This window comes from Rhinopithecus bieti, unplaced genomic scaffold (genome assembly GCF_001698545.2).
Source record: "Rhinopithecus bieti isolate Rb0 unplaced genomic scaffold, ASM169854v2 scaffold_52883, whole genome shotgun sequence".
Lineage (NCBI taxonomy): Eukaryota > Metazoa > Chordata > Mammalia > Primates > Cercopithecidae > Rhinopithecus > Rhinopithecus bieti.
In genome coordinates, this window is record NW_016820884.1 from 433,302 (window position 1) to 457,664 (window position 24,363).

The 24,363-nt window shown below is 55.1% G+C and overlaps 1 pseudogene across 1 annotated transcript; it reads left to right on the plus strand.

Annotated features, from left to right (window-relative positions):
* The first annotated feature begins 11,142 nt into the window (after positions 1-11,142).
* On the plus strand, positions 11,143-22,091 carry LOC108520595 (kelch-like protein 25; annotated as a pseudogene). Its single transcript, XR_001882939.1, has 2 exons — positions 11,143-13,023; positions 20,355-22,091. The product of XR_001882939.1 is annotated as a kelch-like protein 25 (transcript).
* Positions 22,092-24,363: the final 2,272 nt, after the last annotated feature.

Genomic DNA, 24,363 nt, shown 5'->3' on the forward strand with positions numbered 1-24,363 from the left:
GCTGGTCTGAAACTCCTGACCTCAGGTGATCCACCCACCTCAGCCTCCCAAAGTACTGGGATTACAAGCATGAGCCACTGCCTGGCCTCTTTGGTGTTTTTAGACAGCTGTGTGGTACTCCACTCTGTGCATGTGCCCAAGTTTATCTCACCAGGCCTTTTATTTGTGAACATTGTGGTTGTTCGCAGCCCTTCCTTTTGTAACCATGCTGAGGCATGTAACCATTTTGTAACCACGTGCAGGCATGATGGAAAGGAAATTTTTAGGAGTGGAAATGCTGGGGCAGAGGGCACATGCATTTGTCATTTTGTAAGATATTGCCCAATTGTTGTCTGAAGAGATTGTGCCAACTATGCTCCCCCTGCTCTCATCTCTCTCAGCGGGTCAAGAAAGAGTTGTATCTTGGGCTTTGGGAATTGAGAGGCATTCTCATTCTGATTCATTATCAGCATTGACAGCCTGGAGAACAGAGCTTCTGGAGAACAGGGAGAAAGAAATTCACTACCAGTAAGTGGCCAGTGCTTGGCTTTTGTTCATTTTTTGTTCTGTTCTGCATGTTTGTGTTCTTCTAAGACTGTCACTCCTGGTGGTCCATTGAAAGTGCTATCTAGGCCACAGTGCTTTCAATGGCTCCATCTGTGGGACCAGAGATGAGGAGAGAGAGCCTCCCTCCGGGTCCTCACACTGCATCTGTTTACAAAGGCCAGTCCTGCTGTAGAGGCGGAATCCTCCTCAGGGGACCATGTTGGCTTTGGAGGGAGCCAGTCTTGCTGCCCTTCTTTGTTTCTCTCTCTGGCTTGCTCTGGATAAGTGGAAGTAAACGAGTTACTTCACCAGGTGGGTGAACCTGAGTGCCGAGTTCTTTGTCCCCTCTGTGGTGAGAGCAGTGGAGTCCATTTTATGGACATTACTCCCGTCTGGAGCAGCAGCTGGGCTTGCAGATGACTCCCAGCTCTGGGGTCCAGAGAAAGCCTGGGCAGCGCCCCCAGGCTGAGGGGGTTGGGATGCGGCAGATAGAAGCCAGGCGGCACCTTCCATCTGCCTTGGCAGATTTAGAGGGGCCACCACCCCTCCCTGAGCTGAAAGAAACCTCTTCGTTGCAGGGTGGTTTAAGTGTGGCTTGTGGGTGGCCTACCTGATAAATAGAACTTTTAGGACAGTGTGACATAAAAAGTTTTTCTCGAAAGGATTTATCTCAAGAGAATACAGTGAACCAACAGAAGCAAAAGGCATTATTTTTTCCTTGGATGAAAATTCAGAAAATTATGGGTGAATGGATTAGTAAGCCATAGTGATGTTTCCACGGACATACAGTTTACAGTTGACAACCACAAAGACACTAGACTGAGGTTCGTGAGGGCTCCAGAAGGCTGGGTCCCCAGTGTCTGCACTTGGCAGGCCCTTAATCAGTCTTTGTTCAGTAGTGAGGGAAGGGTAGGAAAATGGCAACTGTGAAAAGTTGAGGTAAAACCAGTGTAAAATAGTATTCCGTAACTGCAGTAATTTCAAAGTGTTTGTTTTGGGATAAAAGCTGAACATAATAAGCCAAAGTGAAAATAGTCATTGTGTTTGCAGTGTTTCTCAATCTTGTTGGCACCCCCCACCCCTAAGCCTTTTTAGACATGTTTTTCCTAATTACACCCACCCTCCTCATTGCATTTTAATACCACGTATATATCTATATGCCTTATACATACGATGAAGAAGAGTTTTTCATTCCCCAAGAACTAAGCTGTGTGTCCCCATCCACTGCCTCCTCCCTGCTCACCCTGGTCAGGTGGTGTGGTTCTAGGGCATTAGTGTCTTTTCTGTCTTGCTCCTCACTGTTATGTCAGTAAAAGACAACACAGTGGAGCTCCTGGGTGAGGCTCTTGGCCTCTCTCCCTTGGTCTGCAGAGCTCCCACTCAAGAAGACAGGATGCTGGGCAGAAAGGCAGGTGCTGCCCATCCATGGCTGCTTCTATCTGTACCCGCCCCGGGCTGAATGTGTGCCCTGGACAGTTCCTCCCATGCGAGGGCTCGGCTGGCTTCTCCTCTTAGCAAGATGGCTTCTCTTTTAAAACAAACAAACAAACAAAAAACAAATTGTTGGTAAGGAGCTGGCCAAATCCATACGTTGCCTTCGAGTACCTGGGCAAGTCCTGGATAGGTCCTTTCTCTAGGGTGAACTTTCTCAATCCTGATTCCCCATCTGATCACAGAGGCTGCTCCCTACTAGGACCAGTGACCCACAGGAGAGAAGTTGATATCATCGGGCCTGGGACCATAATCCTCTTCAGGATCCCACTGTCCTGGTTGCACAGAAGCTGGTGAAGAAGGACTACTTAAGGAGTAGACGGAGAGGACAGTGTCCTGGTGCTGGGACCTGCTGGTGGACACAGGGCTGAGGCCCCACAGACCTCTCTTCTGTCCCCTTTGGTGCTCAGCAAAGAGAGGGATGGCCTGGATTTGAACACCACCCCTTCCCCAGTCTTGGGCCAGTGAGCTCACATAGTGTAGTTGTGGGAACAGACTCAACAAGACAGAGCCCTGGGCTCTGCCCCCACTCCTTGCGTAGCTTTGGGCAAATTGCCTAACATCTCCCTGCCCAGTTTCCTAAGCTGTGAAATGCAGACCATGATTATACCTAAGGCTGAGTAGGGATGAGGTGAGTTAACACACGAAGCGCTGAGATGGTGCCCAGCATATCGTACTAAGCACCTGTGATTAGCACTGTTGTTGCCATTATCATTAACCTGCGAGCTTCTATTTTCTTATCGGTAACTTTTTTACAGAAATAGTGTGGCATATGGCAGGATTGGATTTTCTGGCTCTCTGGTGGGTGAGTGAGGCGTGTAGCTGGTTTTGGCCAGTGAGATGTGAATAGAAGTGCTGTGTGTTTTTCCAGGCCAAGCATTTAATTGTCAGTGCTATGCTTTCCAGAGTTCTCTCTCCGCCCTGTGGCATAGTGACTGGTGACATGGTGGCAGCTCTGTCATCTGGGTTCCTAGGAGTGGGATTGATGAGAACACTCATCACCGCCTGAACCATGATGCATGTATTAATAGTATGAGCAAGAAATAAAATCTTTCTCCTGTACAGCTGCTGAGATTTGGGGGTTGTTCCTTGCTGTGATAGAACCTTGTCTCTCCTGATTAAGACAGAAAGTCATAACCATGTTGAGCTTGGTTGTGAGGATTAAATTTTGTATGTAAAATGCCTAGCACAGTATCAGGTACATGATAGTCGTGCATTTGATTTGGCTCCCTTCCTGGCCAGAATCCCCTACTCATTTTTAGCAGCAAGTGTTGCTTCATCTTTCAGCGGTTTCACAGGCCTTGAGCCCTTACCTCCTGTTCTGTGCCTTCTATGTGAAGAAGAGCTTCACCAAGCTGGGTAGGGCCCAGCATGGTGCACTGCCCGACCCATTCCTCTGGAGTGGAGAAGGCATCCATCTCAACTTGTAATCACAGCTCCCACTCCCTGGTGACCAGAGGCTGCAGTCACCCTGGGACTCGGAGGTCAATCCTGGAAGTTAAAGTGGCTGCCCTTCAAGTGTGCTTAATGTTTGGGTGTGTTAAGAAAAAAGGCTGGAGCGGCCAGGCACGGTGGCTTAAGCCTGTAATCCCAGCACTTTGGGAGGCCGAGACGGGCGGATCACAAGGTCAGGAGATCGAGACCATCCTGGCTAACCCAGTGAAACCCCGTCTCTACTAAAAAATACAAAAAACTAGCCGGGCGAGGTGGTGGGCACCTGTAGTCCCAGCTACTCGGGAGGCTGAGGCAGGAGAATGGCGTAAACCCGGGAGGCGGAGCTTGCAGTGAGCTGAGATCCAGCCACTGCACTCCAGTTTGGGCGACAGAGCGAGACTCCGTCTCAAAAAAAAAAAAAAAAAAGGCTGGAGCATGTGGAGAAGGCACTGAAACATTGGGTGGCCCTCTGGGTCTGTTGGGACCTCCCTTCACTTTCCAGCTTTGGCTGCAGGCTGATGGGTAGCCATGTATAGAGTAATCCTCTGATTCATTGTCCACAAGGGAGACTGTGTCTGGGTAGGGAAGGAGACACAAGTTTGAGAGCATTGGTTGTTGGCACTGTTGATCTTGACCTCGGAATAGCAGGTGAAGCCAGGTGGTCTCACTGCATGCACTGTCAGAGGCTGTAGCAGGGCTGTGGTTCTGTGCTATTGGGGTGGGCATTGGCTGGGAGCTGTTTGATGCAGGGATCTCATGGGATTGCCTGAAGGGGAAGCCCATTTATTACCAAGCACTGTCTGAAGCAGACGTCCTCAGGCCTTCCCTGATCCTTGCTCCATTCTAGAACTGCCCCATGGGCAGCCCATTCCTGTGCGGGAGGCATGGGGGCCAAAGTGAGGCAAGGAAGCTGGGGTGAGGCTGAGGGCTAGGAGACCTGAATACTGCCTAGCAAACTGTCCACCTGAGACCAGAAGCTGCCATTTCACAATTCTTGTGACTTCACTGCAGGTTTCAGATCTTTTTTTTTTTTGAGGCGGAGTCTCGCTTTGTTGCCCAGGCTGGAGTGCAATGGTGCCATCTCGGCTCACTGCAACCTCCGCCTTCTGGGTTCAGGCCATTCTCCTGCCTCAGCCTCCCGAGTACCTGGGACTATAGGCGCCGCCATTACGCCTGGCTAATTTTTTGTATTTTAAGTAGAGGCGGGGTTTCACTGTGTTAGCCAGGATGGTCTCGATCTCCTGACCTCATGATCCGCCCGCCTCAGCCTCCCAAAGTGCTGGAATTACAGGCATGAGTCACTGCGCCTGGTCTCAGATCTTTTCACAATGAAAAGATGAAATAAAATCAAACTAAATAAATATACACACTGAAAAATATAAATAATTTGGATCAGTTACATTTGAAATAACAAGATACATACAATATTGAATAAATATGCACAAAGGGTTTTTTTTTGCTATTTATTTATTTATTTATTTATTGAGACAGAGTCTCTCTTTCGCCCAGGCTGGAGTACAGTGGCACGATCTTGGGTCACTGCAACCTCTGCCTCCCGGGTTCAAGCAATTCTGCCTCAGCCTCCCAAGTAACTGGGACTACAGGCGCATGCCATCTCGCCCACCTGATTTTTATACTTTTAGTAGAAACAGGGTTTCACCATGTTGGCCAGGCTGGTCTGGAACTCCTGACCTGAGGTAATAGGCCCGCCTCAGCCTCCCAAAGTGCTGGGATTACAGGCGTGAGCCACCATGCCCAGCCCCCTCCCCCCCTTTTTTTTTTTAAACTGGCCATTGAAAGGCAGCAACCTGGCTGGGTACCCTCATGCATGGTTGCTGCCCCCACAGCCTCCGAAACCCAGACAGGGGACATCAGGCTGGGTGGCTGGTGCATCCTACCTAGCTTGCGCTGCCAACCCTCAGGAGGGGACAGGAGAGCGAGGAGTTCATTATTCCATCTCCTTTCCTCCCACTGCTTACTGAGCAAGTCCACCTTCCTGAGGAATTAAGAGCTCAGAGTCTGCAGTCAGGCCCAAGTTCCAAGAAGGTGGCCTGGAGCCTGTTTCCTTATCAATAAAATGAGAATGATGGAAGGCCTGGCAACGGAACATGTTGAGGTCCTTGCAGCTCTGTGTTTTCATGAAGTCATTGTTGGTGGAATCCTGACTCCGATGCACCCAGTGCATACTTGGTGCCAGGAAGGGCCGTGTCTTGGGTTGCTGTCAGCGTCGGCTCCTGCAGAGTGGCCGTGAACCACTGTGCAGGTTGTTCACTACATAAGGGCACCCAGCCTCATGCAGGCTGAATTTCAGCGACATTTTCCTCTCTAAGTCTTGTGCTTGGGCCCAGAGCCACATCTGTCAAAAAGCCCAAAAGCCAGGTTTGGCTTTTCCGAGTTTACAAAGGTGCTTTCCTGCTAACCCAGAGACTGGTACACTGCAGGTACATGGGCAAACCGAAAATAATTGCACTGGCCGGGCGTGATGGCTCATGCCTGGAATCCCAGCACTTTGGGAGGCTAAGGCGGGTGGATCACCTGAGGTCAGGAGTTTGAGACCAGCCTGGCCAACATGGCGAAACCCCATCTCTAGCAAAAATACAAAAATTAGCTGGGCATGTTGGTGGGCGCCTGTAATCCCAGCTACTTGGGAGGCTGAGGCAGGATAATTACTTGAACCTGGGAGGCAGAGGTTGCAGTGAGCCGAGATCCCGCCATTGTACTCCAGCCTGGGCGACAGAGCAAGACTTCGTCTCAAAAAAAAAAAAAAAAGAATCGCACTGCGGGAGTGGGGAGGGGTTTTCAGTTTGTACCAGGGGGCCATACGGATTGGCCGTGGCCCTGAGCTCCGGAGATGATTTGAGCTGTTCATGGCTGGGGACTATGCAGGCTGAGCCCTGTACCTCTCTTGTTTCCCCAGCCTCTAGTGAAGAATGATGGAGCTGACACCCTCATTTTGAGCCTTGCTAACTCTTGGTTAGTGGAGGCAGGTGGGAAGGGGTTAGTGCTGCAGCCAGACTAAGTCAGGCCTTCCTGAGAGTGGCACGGAAAAAGCAGTTTGATGGCATCCTGGTTCCTATATCTCTCAGAATAGGCCTTTCGCTTTCAGTCACTGGAATCTTCTGTGAGTGTGGCAAGTTTTCTTCAGAAAGTCTCACCCCTTGGCTACTTTGTTTCCTCGTGCATGTCACTTTCCAAAGATGTTCCGCAGAAGGGAGCTGGGCACATTGTTATCCGGTACATTTTAGCCCAGTCTGTAGGTAAGGATTGCCTGGGGAGCAGCGCTGTCCAAGGTGGATCCACACCTCGTAGCAGGGTGAAGGGTTGCTGGTTTGTGGCATTGCAGCATTGTGCAGTTACACTATATGCTTTACATCCATCAAAGCTCAGGACCGTGCTTAGGTCATCAGAACAATTCTGTGATATGTGCAGAGTGAGAGTGTCTGATTGATTATGGCCCCAAAGACGTGGGCCGTGGGCACAGGGAGGCTTCCTGGGGCCTGCTTTTGGGCCCTCTCACATGCTCCCCACCCCCTGCCACTGGGAGCCTCTGGCTTAGGCTGCTTTTGCATCCCCAAGCCCTGCTATGAGGCTGGGTATGCCACTGGTACTGAACACATATATCTTGAGCCACTGAAAATAATCACACACAACCATTCCTCCTGGGTGCTGGATGGAAGGGGTGGAGGGACACACACAGCTGAGACCCCCTACTGAGACAAGCAGCCCCTGATCACCAATTCAGGGCACTGATGACCCTGTGAGTCCTTATGTGACAGGCCTCAGCAAAAGGGGGCGGACTGGGGGACCACAGGGCTCCACTCGGCCCTCTGCGCAGGCTTCTGTCTTGGGTAGGTGGCAACACAGCCGCCACTCCTTCCCACTCCCAACCCTGGTCCAGTCTGGTCAGCAGTCCTGGGGAAAGGGCCTGCTTCCTTCCCCAAAGTTCCAAGGAACGTCTTCGTAGAGAGTCCCACTGGTCTGTCCGGGGTGTAGGCCCCATCGCAGTGTTTGGGAGGTGACACTAGCTGACCAGCTAGGCCTGGCTCGCATCCACTCCCCACCTGATCCCCGGGGCCCAGTGCCCATCCTGGGATCCCACCCGCTGGGCTGCCTGGAGGCAGGTGGTTCCCAGAGAGCAGTCAGGGTGTGAGTGCAAGGAGGAGGAGGCGGCATTGTGCTGGCACGAGTGAAATGCCACGTGTCTACCACATGTCAGGTGTCGCAGCCACCTGGGCAGCATTCACCACTGCCTCAGCCTTCCTCTCCTCTGAGTCTTGAAAGTGGCTGGGCTGGCAGTCATGGTGGAGGTGATGTGAATGAGTTCCGTGTGCTGTGCCTCAGGGCTTCATCATGGACACAGGAAGAGATGGACAGGTCCATGCCATCAAATCAAGTGACTTCTGTGCTGGGATCTGTCCTGGGTGTTGAGGTCACATCAGTGAATACCACACATGGTCCCTGCCTTTCTGGGCCTCCTGTGCAGTTGGGGAGACAGTACACAAGTAACATGCCCAGAACCTGTGTGGGCCTCAGCATCCTTGCCTGTAAAGTGAGGCTCCAGTGCCTCACTTGGGATCAGGCTGAGTCGGTGAGTGAGTGGCTGCTATCAGTGGAAGACTGGTTCAGGGGCAGGCACTGCCCAGAAGGAGATGGGACAAACTGGAGAAACAACTGGGCAGGTGCTTCTGTCCTTGGCACAGAGGTGTCCCAGGCTGGCGGCTGTCTAAGGGGTGGGAACCTGCCTGGGTATGTACATGAGTTGCCAATGTCTGCGTCAGCAGGCAGGCATTCTTGGCACTGACTTTGGCAGGATATCTGTCAGCTCTGGGACCCTGGGCTGCCGCTCAGTGTTGACTTGGAGAGGTCGCTGCTCTGTCTCCTTCTCTGGACCTTTGTGGCTGCTCTGTTTCAATTTGTCCTGCTTTTTGGCTTTCTCAGTCTTTTGAGTCTTACTTTGTCCTGCCCATAACCCCCTCCAAAAGGAGTCTCTGCCTGGGTGCCCTCGCAGGCAGCCCAGTTAACACAGTGCCCCACAGTGGAGTTAGTTCTAGGTGTGTTGGTTCCAGGGCCGTAGTTACTAAGGTGAGAAGCTGGGATTCCAGCTGGGGCTGTCTGTAAGAAGAATCCCAGAGGGGCTTGGCACCATACTTGGAGTGTCCAAGCCCAGGCCTTCACGGTGCCATTCAGCCCAAACTCAGAACCAGCCTCCCTCCCAGCAGAGCCAGGGGCAGGTGTGAGGAGGTGCCTAGGGACCTAGAACAGGGAGGCCCTTGGAAGCACAGGTGTGTTGATAATGGAACTGAGGCCGCACCTCAGCATCAGGGTCCTTGAACATGACCTCAGTGGAGAGGGCTTGGGCTTAGGAGTCCCAGGGCTTGAACTAGAGTTCTTCCTGGTCCTTGGCTCTTGATGTTTCCCCCAGCACAGTCTGCAGACCAGAGGCAACAAATGCCTCTTAAAATGTCCTGACACTGTGGGGTGGGGCAGGAGGGGACAGAGCCACATTTGGGAAATTGTTTGATCACCAAGGGGGTGATCTGGAGTTTGGAAACTGGAGTGAGGGTTTAGCAATCACAGCAGGATTTGAGGAAATGTCGAAGGGTCTGGAATTCAGATTGGGCAATTCTGATCAGTCACGAACCAAGCTGTTGGCAAAGCTTCCCTTAGACCAGGTCAGCGCAGCCTCTCAGGCTCCGTGCCACTGCATCTGAGGGCCCAGCTTCGAGGATGCGTTCAGGAAATAGTTGCCAACAAGTGAGTTGTGGAGGCCTGCATAGGATAGGGATCCCACTTTAAAAGAAAATAATAGTGAGGTGCAGGATGGAGGTGGAGTCAGGATACAGCCTGGACCTGCGTCTAGTGCTCTCACCTCAACCCCCAGAAGGGCTAACCTCATGGCATCGGAGCCCTGTGGCCTGTGGGCTGCAGGTTTGAACAGCAGTGCCTTAGGCAGGTTCTCAGTCTGCAGTCTACCTGGAGCTTGGGGGCCCAAGCAGCAAGGCCAGTACGGCTCCTGTGCCCTCTCTGCCTGAGCCGAAAAGCAGGGACCTTGCCTAGCTCTAATCTTGTCAGTTTGTGGCTTCTCTGCCTCTTTGCCAGAGGAGGAGTGAGCAAGAGAGAGCCATGTAGTCGGACACTCATTTGCAATTTCATTGAAGCATGAAATCGTTCCCTACCTTTACCAGGTAAGTAGAAAATTGACTTGGAGTGGGAGGCAGCAGGGGAGTTACATACTTTTGAAAATTAAAAATGAAAACCTTTGTTGTTTAGGGTTTTTTGTTTTTCTTGGCCCCGTTACCATCAGGAAGACGGCAGCACAGGCTTTTTTAGGGGGTCAAAATGCTGGAATGCAGTTTTGGCCATGTTTTCTTTTTTTTTCTTTTCTTTTCTTTTCAGGCTTAATTCACTTTATTTTCTTGTGTAAAACCCTGTTGTAGCCACAGCTGGAGCCTGGGTCCTCTGCACGGAGCCTCTGGTGAGGGTCTTGACAAGGTGGTCAGTGAATTCCTGATCGGGAGACTTGTTGAATACAGTCTCCTTCCACAGGTCAGGGGGGCAGGTAGCTGTGGTCTTAGAGATGGCATCAAAGTGTTGGCCATAATTTCTCTAGGCGTGAGTTTTGGCTGAGCCTTGAGTTCACAGTACTGAACTGGGGCCTTGGGTCATGCCGTTCACTGGACGTTAATGACAGTGCTTTGGAATCCCCTAGATTGAGCAGGCAGTGAACCTGTTTGTTGGCACAGACTATCACTCCATCACTCTGAGCACCCGGTCCCCAGGCCTGGTGGAGAAGGGCAGAGAAGGGAGGCAGGGGAGGCGTCGCATTGACTCAGGGTCCTGGAGTCAATCGGGGGACCCAGGAAGCTCTGGCTGCATGTTTCTCTGCTTTGGCTGAGGCAAATCTGGATCACTTCAGTTAGTGTTCAGCATGTCCTGCTGTCGTCTTGGGCCTCTGCCTTGGTCTCAAGGGTGAGTCACTTGTGGCCCCACCTCCAGGCCATCACTTGCCCCAGCTAGGCGAAGAGCCCTGTGGAGACACCTGGATTCAGAGAACATGTCTCCACTGAGCACTTGGGCCTTGATGGCAGCTCTTGTTCCAAGGCTAGGGGATTGTCTAGCCAGTACCGCTTGGATCCCAGCCCAGGGCAGAGCCTGCTGGGAGCAGGGAAGCGGGTACATGAGGCTCTGCTTGGGTGTCCACAGCAAACCCTGCAGGGATCAGTCACCTTGAACAGAGATCAGGCTCCAGAGCTGGACAGCCCATGTGAGAATCCTGGCTGTGGCGGTTTGGGTAGTTTCTTTGCCTCTCTGAGCTGTGGCTCCCCTAGCTTTAAAATGGGACTCACAGGAGAAGCTTCTGCAGAGGACTGTCATGAGAGTGGAATGTGGTCAAAGGCACCAGTTACTTAGCACTGCCCAGACGCCTGCCTGAGTCAGGAACACCGTTTGCATGTTCTATTAACCATGGGAGGCAGCCTCAACTCTAGCTTACCTAGGGGGTGGCTCATCTGCAGGCCAAAGATGTTTGTCCCAGAGCTGGCCCATACCCTGAGAACAAAACCAGTTTCGGCAGGGCAGGGTGAGACCCAGCCACTCTTGCCTATGTTGTCCTTGGCAACGTGGTTGCGGGAGAGGGACTTGGTTTAGCAGAGGTGAGCAGGGAGTGGGTGGGAGGGGGCAAGGGGGCTCATGCTGAAGAGTGAGTCCTGAGAGGGCAGATGGACAGGAGGGGCTCCTCTGACCTGTGGGCTTGTTCCCCCACAGGCTGGTGCACCATGTCAGTCAGCGTCCATGAGACCCGCAAGTCGCGGAGCAGCACGGGGTCCATGAACGTCACCCTCTTCCACAAGGCCTCCCACCCGGACTGTGTGCTGGCCCACCTCAACACACTTCGCAAGCACTGCATGTTCACTGACGTCACGCTCTGGGCGGGCGATCGTGCCTTCCCCTGTCACCGTGCCGTGCTGGCCGCCTCTAGCCGCTACTTTGAGGCCATGTTCAGCCACGGCCTGCGGGAGAGCCGGGATGACACTGTCAACTTCCAGGACAACCTGCACCCAGAGGTGCTGGAGCTGCTGCTGGACTTTGCCTACTCCTCACGTATCGCCATTAACGAGGAGAACGCTGAGTCGCTGCTGGAGGCGGGCGACATGCTGCAGTTCCACGACGTGCGGGGACGCGGCGCCGCGAGTTTCCTGGGGGAGAAGAACCTTTTTCCCCTCCAACTGCCTGGGCATGATGCTGCTCGTCGGACGCCCACCAGTGCCGCCGGCCGCTACGAGTTCTCCTGGCGCATGTTGCCTGCGCGCACTTTGAGACGTGCGGCAGAGTGAGCCCGACTTCAACAGCCTTCCACAGCACGACACGCTGCTGACCTTCATCTCGAGTGATGAGCTGGATACCGTCAGATGAGCGGGTTGGTGTTTCGACCATGCCTCCAGGAAGCCACGACCTGGAGCCCACGGAAGCCCACCCTGCCCCGAGCTCCTGCCGCCAGCGTGCGTCTGGCCTTGCTGCCGTCTGACTGGCCTGCAGGAGGCCGTTCTCCAGCGAGGCCTCTCATGGCGAACCATCATAGACGAGGCCCTGCGCTGCAAGACCAGGATCCTGCAGAATGACGGCGTGGTCACCAGCCCCTGTGCCCGGCCACGCAAGGCAGGCCACACGCTGCTCATCCTGGGGGGCCAGACCTTCATGTGTGACAAGATCTACCAGGTGGACCACAAGGCCAAGGAGATCATCCCCAAGGCCGACCTGCCCAGCCCCCGGAAGGAGTTCAGCGCCTCAGCGATCGGCTGCAAGGTCTATGTGACGGGGGGCAGGGGCTCCGAGAACGGGGTCTCCAAGGACGTCTGGGTGTATGACACCGTACATGAGGAATGGTCCAAGGCGGCGCCCATGCTGATTGCCCGCTTTGGCCATGGCTCAGCTGAGCTGGAGAACTGCCTCTATGTGGTGGGGGGACACACTTCTCTGGTAGGCGTCTTCCCAGCCTCCCCTTCTGTCTCCCTGAAACAAGTAGAGAAATACGACCCTGGGGCCAACAAGTGGATGATGGTGGCCCCCTTGAGGGATGGCGTCAGCAATGCCGCAGTGGTGAGTGCCAAGCTGAAGCTCTTTGTTTTTGGAGGAACCAGCATCCACCGGGACATGGTGTCCAAGGTCCAGTGCTATGACCCCTCGGAGAACAGGTGGATGATCAAGGCTGAGTGCCCCCAGCCTTGGCGGTACACAGCCGCTGCCGTCCTGGGCAGCCAGATCTTCATCATGGGAGGTGACACAGAATTCACAGCCGCCTCGGCCTACCGCTTTGACTGTGAGACCAACCAGTGGACACGGATTGGGGACATGACCGCCAAGCGCATGTCCTGCCATGCCCTGGCTTCCGGCAACAAGCTCTATGTGGTGGGGGGCTACTTTGGGACCCAGAGGTGTAAGACTCTGGACTGCTATGACCCCACTTCAGATACATGGAACTGCATTACCACGGTGCCCTACTCACTTATCCCCACGGCCTTTGTCAGCACCTGGAAGCACCTGCCCGCGTGAGGAGCACCTGCCGAGCCCAGCCAGGTGAGCCCCTGGCAGCCCACGGCTACTCTGGATCTGGAAAGGTCATGGGGGAATGCAGTCCCACCTCTTCTCAGTCTGGGTGAAGGTCATCATGTCTTCCAGGGAGGTCTGGGTGGGCAGCAGGTGGCTGGTGTGCTCTGGAGTCAACTCCTGGCTCTGCCTTCTATTTGCAGTTAACCTGGAGCAAATTATTCAACCAGTCTGCAGAATGGGGACAGTAACCGTAGTTAGACCAACATGGTAGTTCCCAAACATGGCTACACTTCGGAATCACCCAGGGACATTTTGACGTGCCATGTGGAGCATAGGTCAACCTGCAGAGTCTGAGGGTGCAGTCTCCACACAAGCCTGCTCTTACTTTTGACACCAGGTGCAACAAAGAGGGCCTCCCAAACCACCCTTGGTCAATTTTGCCAGAAGGACTTAGAGAAGTCACTGAAGGCTGCTACGCTTACAGTTACAGTTTATTACAGGGAAAGATACAGATTAAGATAAGCCAAGGGAAGAGACATGCACTAAGGCAGACTTCAGGAGAATGGCCCCTCCCCATGGAATCAGGACAGTGTTACTCTCCTGGCACTGATGAGTAATGATATGTATGAAGATTGCCACCCAGGCCTGGGCACGGTGGCTCATGCCTATAATCCCAGCACTTCAGGAAGGTTGAGGTGGGCAGATGACTTTGAGCCTAGTGCAAGACCAGCCTGGGCAACGTTCAAAGTCAGTCCTGGCTGGGCGCAGTGGCTCACGCCTGTAATCCCAGCACTTTGGGAGGCCGAGGCAAGTGGATCACAAGGTCAGGAGATCGAGACCATCCTGGCTAACACGGTGAAACCCCCGCCTCTACTAAAAATACAAAAAATGAGCCAGGCATGGTGGTGCACACCTGTAATCCCAGCTACTCAGGAGGCTGAGGTAGGAGGATCACTTGAACTTGGGAGGTGGAGCTGCAGTGAGCCAAGATCATGCCACTGCACTCCAGCCTGGGCAACAGAGTGAGACTCCGTCTCAAAAAAAAAAAGCCGGCCACTGCACTCCAGCCTGGGCAACAGAGTGAGACTCCGTCTAAAAAAAAAAAAGCCGGGCACGGTGGCTCAAGCCTGTAATCCCAGCACTTTGGGAGGCCGAGACGGGTGGATCACGAGGTCAGGAGATCAAGACCATCCTGGCTAACACAGTGAAACCCCGTCTCTACTAAAAAATACAAAAAAAATCTAGCTGGGCGAGGTGGCGGGCGCCTGTAGTCCCAGCTACTTGGGAGCCTGAGGCGGGAGAATGGCGTCAACCTGGGAGGCGGAACTTGCAGTGAGCTGAGATCCGGCCACTGCACTCCAGCCTGGGCGACAGAGCGAGACTCCGTCTCAAAAAAAAAAAAAAAAAAAAATTGCCAACCGGGTATGACATCCATGTCTAAATGGTGGAGTCCCCCCAAAAACTGTAAACACCAAAGCCTGCGGAACAGACAGCCTTGGTTTGAGTGCTGTTTCTCTTGGGGGCAGCTGTACGCTCACCAGCGTGCAAGAGATGGGGAGAAGTCCTTCCTCAAAACCAGCAGGCGTCTAGCTTAAGCGAGGTCATCCTCGGGGGCCTTGGAGCAGGGCTTCCTGCACAGCGAGTGTCCGTGGGTTGCTGCCACACTGTCACTGTGTGGAATCGCTGTGAAAACAGATGACACACAAGGCACTCTGTGGGAGGTGATGGTGGGACAGAGACACTGGGAGCAACTCGAGCCAGTCCCTGCAGACCCTGCAGTGAGGGGAAGGAATGGACAGGAGGAACGTCTCATCTGGTGCTGGTTTAATCTCCTGAGAAGCTGGGTTGGGGGCAGGGTCTTCCCGCAGCAAATAGGGGCAGGATCAGCGTGAGGTCCTGCCATGAGAGAGGGTATCCCGGCCAGTCTGGCAGGGTACTGGGGTAGATGCCAGAGAAGGGTTTTGTGCCCAACATGCTCTCTGTGGTTAGGGCATGGGAAAGGCCAGGGTGTGTGCCACTAGCCCTTGGCCATTCTCCCGGCTCATGCTTTCCTGGGCCCCTCACCCCTGGGATAGGGGCAGGAGATCCCTGGGTGCACTCTACCTCCAGCACAAGAAGAGACTGTGGAAGATGAGCTTTCCTGCCGGAGGGAGCCGAGCCGCTTCCCACGATCCTGCAGCGCTGGGTGGTGGCACTGGTCCCTGTGTGTGGGCTCAGCTTCAGGTCATAGGAACCCTGTCAGGAGCTGGCCCAAGCTGAAAAATTAATTTCCTCAGTGAGCCAGCAGCTGCTGATACAAATGCTGAAAGCTGTACCCAGTGAAGGCAGTCACTCTTAGCTGGGATTGCTTCTCAATGGAAGCTGTTGGCTCAGCCGCTAACTCAGACCCAGCCAAGCCTTCGAGTCCATAAGGGGACACGGTGGCAGGCAAGGAGGGCCCAAGAACAAGCATCAAGCTGGTGAACATAGAGTGTTTGGGCTCACAGAGGCCAGCCTGAATAGGAACACTGCTTTTCTTTTCTTTTCTTTTTTTTTTTTTTGAGACAGTCTCACTCTGTCACCCAGGCTGGAGTGCAATGGTGCGATCTCGGCTCACTGCAACCTCCACCTCTCAGGTTCAAGCAGTTCTCGTTCCTCAGCCTCTTGAGTAGCTGGGATTACAGGTGCGTGCCACCACATCTGGCTTGCTTTTCTCTTTTACAGCTTTTCTGTTTTCTTTTTTTTTTTGAGACGGAATCTCGCTCTTCTCCCCAGGCTGGAGTGCAATGGCACGATCTCGGCTCCCTGCAACCTCTGCCTCCTGGGTTCAAGTGATCCTTCTGCCTCAGCCTCCTGAGTAGCTGGGACTACAGGTGCCCGCCAGCACGCCCAGCTAATTTTTGTATTTGTAGTAGAAACTAGGGTTTTACCATGTTGGCCAGGCTGGTCTCAAGCTCCTGACCTCAGGTGATCCACCCACCTCAGCCTCCCAAAGTGCTGGGATTACAGGTGTGAGCCACCGCGCCTGGCATTCTTTTTTTTTTTTAATCTGCTCCCTTTGGAGAAAAATCAGACCTGCCAAATTTCTTGATTCCCTGAGGAGATTCCAAGAGGATGCTGGCATTTCCTCACTAATTCCCTGTTGCTGTCCTCTAGGTCATTTAGGAACCTGGGGAATGTTGTCTGTGGGAATGGAGGTGCCTCCCACCCCAGGCCAGCCGGGATGGGCAGGATGAGGGGCCCATGCTGCTGGCCTCAGGCAGCTAAGACCATCTCTGGTCTGAGCCTCCAGACCAGAGACTGCCCCCTGCCTACCCTCCAGGTTGGAGGCTCCCTCTCACCTGGCCCTGCCCTGTCAGCTGGACCTGGTGAGCTCTCCCACGGGTTACTCTGATCCCGGGGACCTGGAGGGAGCATGCGTGGTGTCTTGGTTGTGACTTTCTGGCTGCTTCACCCTGGACTGGCTCAGCTTCTCCATCTGGACAACGAGCAGAAATCATATTACTCATAGCACTTGGATAGAGATCAAATGATTGCCAGTTTCAGAAGCAGCTTTAAAAGGGGTAGCGATGGAGGACAGGGAGGTGCTGATGATGATGGTTTTGGGGTGCTGTGGGCTGCAAGGGCCTCTAGATGTCCCTGCTTAGCCCCTCCCTCTGAAAGGCCTGTCCACCCATGACTGCTGTTCCTCGGCAGGCACTTGCCCTGTGCCCACTGGAGTCGTCCTCAGTCTGTAATGGGCTTGCTGTCACCAGCTCCATTTAGGGATGAGGAAGCAGACACACAGGACTGAGCCAGTCCCAGACCTGATGGGGTAGCTACCTCCAGACCCTGTCATCCCAGAGCCATGTCCCCAAGGCGTTCTGGGCTGTGTGCTTCCTCGGCTGCCGCGCTGAGTCCAGGTTGCTCTTAAGCTTCTGCCATTGCCCTGCGTTCCAGCTGCTTCCTTCTCATGGGCCTGGCAGCGACCCAGAGACACTCCGGCAGCCCCTCCTCGCCTGAGGCCGCCCCAGTCCCATGGCTTCTGTCCCCTCGCTATGTCCCTGGGTTGTTCCCATGCTCTGCAAAGCCCCTCCTGTCCAGCTTCTGCCTGGACAGCTCAGTGTCCGAGTTCTCTTCAAAGGCAGGGAGTGAGTTAGTCTCTCCACAGAAGGACCTGCAGCACAGAAGCCGACGCCCGGGCATGCCTGGCCTTTCCCAGGTCCCCAGGAAGTGGAACCACAGTGGCTGCAGGCAGAGCTCTTGCTACTCAGGCAGCCATTGCAGAGCTGTCCGGGCTGAGGCAGAGGAGAGCCCCCAACTCAGGCAGCTACAGACGGGGCCTGTGATGTGGCTCTGAGTGGGAGGGGCCGAGCCCTGGAACCAGACAAGGCTCACGGGGAGCTGGGTGGAGTGCCCTTGACAAGGACGGGGCCAGGGAGGGTGGAAACAAAGCACGCCTGCCGCCTCCCCCACGCGGTGGGCGCTCCTGGTGACCATGGCGCTTCTCACTGAGCCTCACTGCCTGCAGCCCCAACCAGCGCATCGGCCACCTAGAGTGTCCTCTGGCAGTGCCTGGGCCCGAGATGGCTTCTGTGGCCACCCCACTCCCCACTTTCCCCTCCCTGACTCTGCTCTCCCAGGCAGCAGCAGGGATCAGGGTGCTGGTGAGAAGTCCAGCTCTCGCTCGTCCCCACAAGCATGGCTGAGTCTCCTGCCTCCATGCTGGGCCCAACTGCCCCTGTCCTTGGAGGCCCCTTTCCATCCATCCTGCAAGACTCTGACATAAGCTTCAGAAGCCACCAGGAGGTCCCCTGCACACTGTGGCCTCTGCACCCCAGATGATGGCCCCTGTTTGTCCACAAGCATTTGTGTTCCCTGTCCTGGCCGCTTGTTGGAACTCGTCGTAGGTGTGAGCATCTGGCAATCGAGTCCCCTGTCCATTCACACAGCTGTTTGTTCATAGGCTTGCTGTTAGCAGAGGGGCACCGCGGGACTCGAGAGGGAGACCAGTGGGCATTTATATGATCAGGGCTGGAGCAGGACTTGAGCCCTGCGTGTGCTGGGGAGCTGGCCACGGGCATCTTCACATCTGCGCCCTTGGCACAGAGCACAGGCTTGGCCACAGCTGCCCAGAAGCAGCGGGGAATTGCTGAGCTGGAACCTGAGTGATTTCCAGGGCAGCCCCTTGCTCCAGTGTTGCGGTTGGATCCACAGCCTAGGGGATAGTAGCCAGTGGCCACAGGAGGCCCCGTTACCCACTAAGGGTGCTCTTGCTGTGAACATTCTCTCCTTTCTCTCCCACTGGGTACCCCCTACTCCAGGCCCTTTAAGGCGCAGCCCCCCAACCCTTCTCTCCCACCTGCCTCCAGCATGGGGGGCTGCCGAATGCAAGGCAGGCGTCCAGCTGCCAACAGCTTGTCTTCTCTTCACAGGTGTTTTTGGGGCCTGGCCACTGGGGTGCAGGGCAGGGCTCATTAATCCACTGTGGGCTCCGTCACTGCTGCAGGAGGGACAGTGCGGCACATTCTCTCCTGTCTTAAAAGAAGTTGCTACAGATGGGAAATCCCAGAGCACAGGCCTGAGGGTTTCTGCCAGCCTCGAGGGTTGGGCCTGGCTAAGCGAGTGCCCAGGACGGAGTCCGTCCGTCCAGGCGTCAGCAGTCATTCGTTCCTGTGCCAGCCTGGGGGATAGAGCACCATCCCACCCTCGATGGGGCAGGCTGAGGCCAGCGGGGCAGGCCCTACACCAACAACCCACAGGGTACACGTCGGCCAGGGCCTGCCGCACACAGGAAGTGCAGGGCGGCCGCTGACCCCTGTCGCCTCTGCAGGCTGGAGGGTTAGCCCGTTTCACAGATGAGGAGGCCAGGCCCAGGGAGCACCTGCCAAAAATTAAAGGGCCCAGCCTGAGAGGGAACACAGGAGCCTGGCCCCGAGGCTCCCCAACCCCTGTGCTTCTGGCTGTCATCTGTATTCCTCTCAGCAACTCAGGGTGCCCTGGGGGACACCCCCAGGTAGGTGGGGTGGCTGTTCCAGGTAACGGCCCTTGCCCTGAAGGGACCACATGTCAGCATGTGGCGTGCTGGGACGGGGCCAAGACCGGGCAGCCAGGCCCCAAAGGTTTGGGTTTGCTATGTTAGAGCACCTCAGGATGGTTAGGGCCGCTGTGACCCCAGCTTCACACTTGTGAGGAGCTTGAAGGGATTTGGGGGCCTTCTCAGTCACCCAACCCAGCCTCTGTATCTGGAAACAACTTGACCACCTGGGGAGGGCAGAATTCCTGCAGAGTAGCCTTCAGAGAGCAGAGGGCCCAGCACTGTGAGGGATGGAGAGGTGTACCCCACTTAAAGGGGACAGTCCCATGGAGCCTCAGTGCTGGCTTCAGTGTTTTAATTGAAATGTTACTAAGGTTACTTAGATACACACAAGCATACAACTAGTAAAGCCCCTTATGTTCTTGTTCTTACACAACTGTAAAACTAACACGTACAGGTTAAATACAGCCAAAGCCAAAAACCCCAGACAGCGTCACCATTAATCACTGCTTTGCTGAGGCCCCTTGCCTCGTGGAGTGGATGAACACGCAGGGTTGCTAGAGCGCTCTGCCTGCCTGCCCCCCCCTGTGTAAGAAGGCTCACCTTTTCCCCTTTCAGGGCCTCGGAGTGGTATGTGAGAGGGAACTTCTATGAGGGGAATTGGCTCACTTGGTGATGGAGGCTGAGAAGCCCCATGATAGGCTGCAAGCTGCAGAACCAGGAGAGCCGGGGCAGTCCTCAGCCCAACTACAAAGAACCAAGAGCCTGGGGTGGGGATGGGGTGGTGGGCAGCAAGTCTCAGAGGCCAGAGGACCTGGAGCTCTGATGCCCGATGGCAGAGAAAGAACAACCTAGCTCCAGAAGAAAGAAACCTGAATTCCCGTTTCCTTAGCTTTTTATTCTACCAGGGCCCCAGCCCATCCTATTGTGCTCACCTGCACTAAGGGCAGATCTTCCCCACCCGGGCCACGGCTCTGATGCTGGTTGCCTCTGGAAGCACCCACACAGACTCACCGGGGCAGCCCAGCCATTCGAATCAAGTGCCAGGCCGCTTGGGTTTCCCTTCCAGGAGAAGAGGGCCAGGCTCCATGCCTGCTGCAGCACTGAGAATACATAATGCATCCCCGGGGTCTGGGTATCCCCGAATCCAATTAAGTTGACACCTGAGTCATCCGAGTGTGGCAGATGAAAGCAGGCCTGGGGTGCCTGAATCACCGGACTGCGCTGCTGGCGAATGGTGGATCTGGTGGTGTCATGCCCAAGCCTCATGGGCAGCTGCCTCATTGTCATTTTGTTTCAGATCAGGTCAGAACAAAACAATGTGGCCACTGATTGATTTTCTCTTTCTCTCCTCCTTCCACAGCCCGCGGCCCTCAGTGTCACAGCGTGGCCTTGGCTTATGTGCCACAGCGGGAGCTGAGCGGGTCCTGGACCAGCTCTCCGAGAGGTGGAAGGGGCCCCGCCAGCTCTGGGGAGCAGCAGCCTTGGGCTGTTCGGAGCTTTAGGCACAAGAAGAGAAGCATCTCTTGCATCTGTGCCCCTGGGGGCCTCTTCAGCTTTGCAGTGGTTTATAGGAAGACATACCTCCCAGAGGGGCATGGACTGCCACCAGGACTGACCCTGGCGTCGGGGAGAAGGACACTTGCAGAGCGTTGAGATCACCTGTTTGGCAGGTCCTGGACTGGGGCCGGGCCGGCAGGGACAGGGAGGAGCCCCGGGTGGCTTTCGGGGCTGCAGCACTGCCACACATCCTTTCCCTCCCGGCCTGCCCTGCTGGGGCACTACTGCCACCTATAGATGGTGTCCCAGGCCTGGGAAACCAGGTTCCCAGGGGTTGAGACCAGAAGGTTGATAAGCAGAGAACCCAGGACAGATTTTATAAGGTGTAGAAACTGCAGGGGGTGTGGAGCTCAGTGACATCCACGAGGTAATAAGGCTAATTGCCTTATTTGCTAATAAGAGCAAAGGACACCCAGACCTCCAAGGTTTGTGGGCCCCTGCCACAAAGCTGTAAGTCCCAGCCCACCCACTCAGGGCCTTGCCCAGTGCTGTGGCCTGGTGGGGACACAGATGCTCTGGCCACTCAGTGGAGCTGGGCCTGCAGCAGACTCAGGACTCCGAGTGCCCTGGGGGTCACCCCTCACATCCCCTCCTCAGAGCCCACCCTGAGAGGCAGCAGTGACCCCCGTGGTACACACCTGCCAACAGCACTGGGGGCTTCCCTCCAGGAGACCACGCTGCCCTCCAAGACCAGGGGCAGCTGTGAGCTGGGATATCAGAGGGACCCCAGGGAGTCCCCTGCCTAACCCCCCAGGGCCGCATCCGTCTCAGTTTGGGGGACAGTGATGGGGCCCTCACCATCCTCTTGCGTCTATCTTGGCCCCCATTTGCTCCCTGAGCTCCAAGATAAGAATGGCCTTGAGAGAACTGCTAAACATTTGTTCATTGCTGTCACCTCCTGAGTCACTGGGGTCCCGCAGCAGAACCTCCCTGACACCTGGGCTGTGGAGAGGTTGGTGCTTGTCAGTGACCATCCTACTGCCTCTCACTCACTCCTAACCCCCTGTTTGAGGGGGAGGGGTGTTGGTGCCTTAACGGGGCTGGGTAGGGTGTCCAAACTTGTGGCTTCCCAGGCACCTGCAGTGTGAACACTGCTTGACTGGCTCAGGGTTAGGGCTGCAGAGGGGGCTGTGCCACAAACCAGTTACTTAAGCAGCCCTGAGTGTCCCCATGCCTTGGTGCGGATCCTGGAGGCCTCTTGGGGGTGGGACCTTTGGGCAGGGTTTGCCCACTGATGCGCCCCCCACCATGGGGCACTGGCTACATGGGGCTCCTTGGACCCTGTAGACCCCGCAGACCCCGCCTGTGTCAGGCCGGTTGCCCGAAGACATTCAGCTGTGGTCCCCGGGGATGGCTTTGCTGGCACACGCAGGAGCCCGGCCGCGGGGCTGCAGGGAGTGCACCTGGACCCGTGGCGTTGCTTCATTGAGATAAAGAACACTTACCACATAGTACAAAGGATGGGCCATGGTGCTTTCCCCGAAAGTTGTGTTGAGTTTTTACCAGTTTCCTAACTTAATAAAAAGAGTTGAGAAAATTCTTTGCCTGCCTTGTGTGCTGGGATCAGTCTTGGAGACGTTGCTGTTGGCTGACTTCAGTCCTGTCCCACCAGCCAAGGCTCAGGCCTGCCTGCTGGCGTCTGCCCCTCTCATGAGCTGGGAAGGGGGACCCACCCGGATGAGAGGTCTCCCCATTCCTGTCTCCTCCTGAAGTTACTTTAGAAGCCATGAAGTTGATTCCGTGGAGAGCCCTGATCCTGTCTGCCCCTCCTCTTGAGGCGATTCTCTCCTGGAAACTAGTAAATAGAAGCTGGGAATGTCATTCCATCCACTCGAAAAGGCAGAACCTCCAGTTGATGCTCCTTTGTCTGAAAATAACCCAAGCGCCATTCAGAGGGGCAAAATGGCTGCAGGAGGCAGCTCTGCGGTCTGAGCGCCAGCTCACAGCACCATTGTGCCCGTTGGTTGCACTGTGGGTCCTGGTCTACCTGCCGTTCTTTGCGTTTTCATAGTCACCATGAACCTCATGAGCTCAAGCATATGCCCGCGGGATAAACATCGTGTTCTGTGTTTTGTGGTCTCACCCTCAGGCGCCCCTCAGACAGCGGGCAGCCCAAGAAGGTCATGCTGTGGCGCAGCCTGGGTGCGGGGTGGCTGTGCTGTGAACGGGAACCCGGAGGTGCCCCAGCACGGCGGCTCTCAGCGGCGGCTTTCATGGTGCTCAGTGGTGTGCTGGCCCACAAAATCCAAATGGCGCCTTCACAGTGTAAGAAGTGCTCTGATGCTGGCGTAGGGGCACGACGTCACATTCCTTAGAAAATGGAATGATCTTGAGTGGGTTTGTCTCAGAGGTGAGTATGGTGCGTGTACAAGGGCCAAGAGCAGAGAGGGCCTCGTCCCTCCCCCTGCCCAGAGGTGCAGCCCTGGGAGGGGCGTCCTAGGACTCGCCTCGCACTGTCCGCTCCTGCAGCAGTGGTGGGGACCACAGGTGAATGCCACCACTTCCATACAGGCCTGAGCGCTTCACTCTGGCCAGCGCTTCACATCCAAAGCCAGAAGTTGGCTCCAGCTAGAGTCCTGTGAGTACAGCTCAGACAGCAGCAAAGGTGAAGTTCCCTGTCACGCAGTCACAGGGTGAGTGTGAGCCGGCCGTGGCCCACAGGGCTCCAGCGTTGCACCCCACCCCCTCTCTCCCTGCTCTGCCGTCTTCCATGCAATGCAGCGGTTTCCTGGTCCACCCTGGCCATCCCAGCCCCGGCTGTCCCATCTGCATTCCAGCCAGTGGGAAGGGGAGGAGAGAAAGTGATGGGCAAGCCTGTTTTAAGGGCATGGCCCAGAAGTTACACCATAACTTCTGCATTCTCCCGGCAGCTAGAACTCAGTCACATCCATGCCTGACTGCGAGCGGGACTGGAAAGTGCCCCGAGGAAACATCAGGACTTCAACACAACTAAAGGGAGCATAGATATTAGACAGGTAGCAGCCTCTTCCTCTACATGTTGGGTCAAGGTTGGAAGGAACCTGGGCACACCGCCCTGCCTCCCGCTTCTCTGGGAGCATGTAGAGCCACTGTCTGCCAAGATCCTGGCTCTTGTCAAACCCCTCTTGTCGAGCAATTGTCAAGCCCCAATTGTGTGCTGCTCACTGGCCAGTGCTTTGCATAATTACCTCCTTTAACCTTTGCAGTGACCCCCGGAGGTAGACATTCTTGTCCTCTTCTTGCCGATGAAGAAATGGGTCCAGAGGTCACAGTAACTTGCCCAAGGTCTCATTCTAGTAGGAGGAGGAGGAGGCAACACAGTGGCAACTGACAGAATGTGGACTCTGGAGCTAGGCCCACCTGGGTTTGGGTTCAAGCTCTCATGTGTGGCTCTCATGTATGTACAAGCTTGGTTAAACCACTTGATTCTCTGATACGGGCTTAATGATAGCAGGGTTAAGAGTTGAGGTCGAGTTCCATAAAGCACTAAACACCATGACCAATGCCCATAGCCCGTTACAGGGGGAGAATGGCCGCCACATTGCAGCAGTGGAACTGGGATTTGAAACCAAGCCATATGCTACATTGTGGGGGCTGGGAGTGGTGTTGCTTCCAGTCATTACCCAGCAGGCCTAGCTCCATGTTCCTTGGCCTCCCAGGGGTCAGACTGAGTCTGGGACAGGGCTTGGGGAGGGGAGAAGCCACCCTCCCCATCTGTGATGGGGCAAGGCCTCTCTGGAAACTTTGGGCCCGAGATGGCCAGTGGAGCTTTCCTTGGTTGTGCCTGATGCAGGAAAGAAAATAGGCCATCTTGGAGGCTTTGGCATCCTGAG